The sequence below is a fragment of the Coregonus clupeaformis genome, chromosome 15 (assembly GCF_020615455.1).
Source record: "Coregonus clupeaformis isolate EN_2021a chromosome 15, ASM2061545v1, whole genome shotgun sequence".
Taxonomy (NCBI): domain Eukaryota; kingdom Metazoa; phylum Chordata; class Actinopteri; order Salmoniformes; family Salmonidae; genus Coregonus; species Coregonus clupeaformis.
Window position 1 is genome coordinate 44,328,321 of NC_059206.1, and position 5,124 is coordinate 44,333,444.

Here is a 5,124-nt window from a genome sequence, read left to right on the forward strand (position 1 = left end):
GGTCAAGGCATATTGATTCGATTGTTGTAAAGATGGGGAGAGGTCTGTCTGTGCTAAAGAGATGCTCAGCATTTTTAACACCAATTTAAGTGGCGGGAAACAAACAAAAGTGGCCACTTCTCACAACAATGGATCAAAAATGAAATCACAGATAATTATAAGGGAGCAGGAGAACTTATAAATTGTCTACAAGAATTACAAGGACTTTTCAAGCACCAAATTGAGGAAATGTCTGATTTTCAAGGTAGGCCTATTCCAGTACTTGAATTGTTTTATTTCATTACCAGATCATTTTGTGAATAAGCCCACTAGGCTATGTAATTTGTTGTCATTATATCCAGAATAATTAATAGGAATAGCGTTGGATGTTGCACAATAGTCTATCCTAACAATTGCGCACACTAGACTCGGTGTCCAATCCGAGGCACAAAAACATGAACTTATTAGCTTGATGCTTTGTCTGCTAAATCTAAGGAGCCCCTGCTGTAAATCAAGCAGACAACAACAGATGATCAACATCAATTCACTAGGGATATTAGATCTAACGTGGATCCAGCCACAACTGTCTTCACCGGCGTAAGGAATGAGACACCAACATTTTGTGGACATTCCTCTTGAACACCTTTTTTTCCAGCACTTGGGCTGTTGTTGCATCGCATGCACTATCACAACAGCTGTTCGTCACTTGACTGTCATTCGGAAAATTCCTTCCTGAATCAGATGATGATGTGTGAAAATATCAAGGTGTAACTGATCAGCTGGACACCAAATGTCAGTATCGATTTAGGTTTTCAGTATCAAGGTAAGGTTAGAAGCATTACATTTTGCAATACATATATTATTTTGGATTTGTGTGCCCATGAAAACTGTTTTCACCCCGTAACATAAGGAGACACGAAATGTTACGTAGTTACACTGCATTTCTGAGATCTCTATACAAAAAACTGTCCGACAGCTAGATCCAGGATTATTACAGGGTTCAAGTTCAATGTCTAATTTAACTGATTAATGCTTAATATATGATATAACGACAACTTACACTGCCATAAATGCAAGGGCAGAAAATTAATGTTTTATGTCACACGATTTTGGATAAATCCACCAAGACACCAACCATAATAAAGGGTTAAACATAGGTTTTAAATCAACTTGTGAATTTGATTGAATTATAGCTATGATCCCCCTTTATATCTTAATGTAATGACATGAAGAAAAAAATGGCAGATTAATATCAATGACATCAACAGCTGTACCAAGTTGTCCAGTGTAGGAAATCCTCACTGGTACCCTAGTTTATAGAAATACCCTTATGTACTGATGTGTGGGTAACTGTCAGTACTGTGTGTAACTAGGACCTTTTTTTGTTGTTCTATTGTTTTATTTTAAATGTGTGTTATTCAGTCCTTGAGCACTGCTTGTGTATTGATGTTCTTCTGTATTATGTCATGTTTTATGTTTTGTGTGCACCCCAGGAAGAGTAGCTGCTGCTTCAGCAACAGCTAATGGGGATCTGAATAAAATACTAAAAATACTAAATATACACTGTCATTTCAGTCACGCACAGATCTGAGAGATCACAGGGCAAATTTGCAAGAATAACCAGTAATGTGTAACGCAATTCTTCAATGTTATTCAATACTAGATGGGCCCAGGCAGTCACCACAGCCATTTAATTTTGTGTTACACTGCCCTCTGCTGGTGTAATGCCTGGCTCTTTGAAAACCCCTTGAGAAACCAGAAACATGCCTGTCAGTAGAGGGCAGCACAGCTCTATCACAAGCACAGAGAATGATAGCGGCCTCTAGTGGCCAAAATGCTATTTTAGCAATGGCAGCGCCATTGAGGACTTCCACCATGGTCCCCCCATTTTAAAGAAGTCAAAGTTGTCAATTGGGTGGGGATTCCTATGGGTTGTAGCCTCAATGGCTCTGCCCATGCTGTCACAGACCCTATAATGGCACACATGTAAAGATGAGTCCTCTATCTATCTCTATGATTCTAAGTCACTCATTGTGCTGTTGGATCCAGTTCTCTAGCCTTTACATTGTACCTTTTACTATGGGATGAATGGTTTATCCACAGGTTCCACATTCAACTGTATAAATCTTTCTCTGTGTGCACATTGAAATACCTGACAGAAACGCTCTCGTTAAAATAATCTTGTCATCTTTAGCTAACAATGATACTGAATCTTTTCAATGTCCCTGTATGGTAGACATAATAGCTAAGCAAACGTACAATACAAAATTACAAAACTCGGATCAATTATGTCCCGGTCCCCTGACCATCCACTCAAGAAAAAATTGTCCCACGGCTGAATGTAGTTGATGATCCCTGATTTAGCCTATTGTCCTGTGCCCTTTAACGCATGATCAAGTAAGAAAATATTATTAGTTGGCATTTCTGTTCTGTGCAGACTTTTTCATTCCTCTCACTTTGCTGAAAAGAAATACTGCTTTGGTCACAAATCAACTTTTGCTAGAAACATTAAGCTGCTCTCAGCAGTTTTTACCCAGCATACAAAATATATTATAAAGTCAGGTTTATGCTGATGGTTGTAAAGCTGTACATTAATATTCTCTATGGATGATTTGGTTTGTCGGCATTATCAATTTCACCAAGCAAATAACCGTTTGCTAATGTTGTTAGATGCAAATAAGGGATTTACCAGATCCACATATCAAATCAAATCAAATCAAATTGTATTTGTCACATGCGCTGAATGCAACAGGTAAATGTGTAGACCTTACAGTGAAATGCTTACTTACAAGCCCTTAACCAACAATGCAGTTTTAAGAAAAATAAGTGTTAAGTAAAAAATACTATATACAGGGGGTACCGGTACAGAGTCAATGTGCGGGGGCACAGGTTAGTTGAGGTAATAGATGTAATATGTACATGTAGGTAGAGTTAAAGTGACTATGCATAGATAATAAACAGAAAGTAGCGGCAGCATAAAAGGGGGGGGACAATGCAAATAGTCCGGGTAGCCATTTGATTAGCTGTTCAGGAGTCTTATGGCTTGTGGGTAGAAGCTGTTAAGAAGCCTTTTGGACCTAGACTTGGCGCTCCGGTACCGCTTGCCGTGCAGTAGCAGAGAGAACAGTCTATGACTAGGGTGGCTGGAGTCTTTGACAATTTTTAGGGCCTTCCTCTGACACCGCCTTGTATAGAGGTCCTGGATGGCAGGAAGCTTGGCCCCAGTGATGTACACACTACCCTCTGTAGTGCATTGCGGTCAGAGGCCGAGCAGTTGCCATACCAGGCAGTGATGCAACCAGTCAGGATGCTCTCGATGGTGCAGCTGTAGAACTTTTTGAGGATCTGAGGACCCATGCCAAATCTTTTCAGTCTCCTGAGGGGGAATAGGCTTTGTCGTGCCCTCTTCACAACTGTCTTGGTGTGTTTGGACCATGATAGTTTGTTGGTGATGTGGACACCAAGGAACTTGAAGCTCTCAACCTGCTCCACAACAGATCCGTCGATGAGAACGGGGCCGTGATCGGTCCTCTTTTACCTGTAGTCCACAATCATCTCCTTTGTCTTGGTCATGTTAAGGGAGAGGTTTTTATCCTGGCACCACACGGCCAGGTCTCTGACCTCCTCCCTATAGGCTGTCTCATCGTTGTTGTGATCAGGCCTACCACTGTTGTGTAGTCAGCAAACTTAACGATGTTGTCGTGCCTGGCCATGCAGTCATGGGTGAACAGGGAGTACAGGAGGGGACTGAGCACGCACCACTGAGGGGCCTCTGTGTTGAGGATCAGCATGGCAGACGTGTTGTTACCTACCCTTACCATCTGGGTGCGGCCCTGTCCAGGATCCAGTTACAGAGGGAGGTGTTTAGTCCCAGTGTCCTCAGATTGAAAATATTAAATGACTGTGCTCAGACCATGACAGTTCTTGGATCATTTTGGTCAATTAAATAGAAGTATTGCCATTGGGCCCTGGAAAATATGCACGTCTTTATTCTTTACTGTTTTTAGCTTATGGTGCAGCTTCTTCGATGCATAATGCTACTGTAGCATTATTTAACAGGAGCTGGCTTCAGTCCTTTATTACTGCAATATAATTTAGTTCTTGCTGATATTTCTTTATTATGTAAGGCATTATGCAATTTTACACATCATGTGATAATGATTATGTGGGGAGGGGATATTTATTTTCTCTCCATAGATGTTTATTATCTTTGGAGATTTTGGGACAAGCTTTATTTATTCTGTATGATTTGAGGCCCCACAGACCCCTCCTCCCCTGGTCTAGACTGTTGACCGTTGCCCTGAGGAACAGTTTGGGCCTCCGGGTTGGATTGTGTAATTATAGTAACGCACATTCAGCACCCGCCTGCTTTATGTGGGGTGCTCTGGGAAATACCTGTACAGCAAAAAGCACATCAGCAAAACTCCACAGAATGATATTGTGTAACTTCCTGGCTTTATTCATGGTGTTTCCTAGAAAGCACATCACACATCCTTGACTGACCTTGGTGGCTTGGTTTCTTGGTGATGGAAGTAGGCTAGTCATGTTCTTGGTTTGACATGGGCTTTGAGCTGGCGTGATATAATATGCCATTTAAGGAGGCATACTGTATATTGTAAAGCAAAAAACAAAGATGTTCCTAATTGCAAATGACCTTGCTTATTCAATAAGGGAAAATAGGTTTAGAAGATTACAGATAGGTTCACAATAGATTACAGATGAATAAACATTTAAATACAATTGGCAATTTATATAAAGTCAGAGCTGCTGAAAGTAATTGGTGACAAATTGTACCAGATTAAAACAATTGTTACCTCAACTGATTAAAACTATTAAAACAATTGTTACCTCAACTGATTAAAACTATTAAAACAACTATTGATCAGCTTTGAACACTGACTGTAATAGGGCTATTCACGAGAACGTGGCTTCTAAGCATCACAGCCAGTACAACAGAGAGAGAGACTTGCTTTGGCAATGTTAACATACGTTTCCCATGCCAATAAAGCCCTTAAATTGAATTGAATTGAATTGAGAGCGAGAGAGAGAGACAGAGAGATGGAGACAGAGAGATGGAGGGAGAGAGAGAGAGAGAGAGAGAGAGAGAGAGAGAGAGAGAGACCAGTAACAAGGATGCGTTTATCT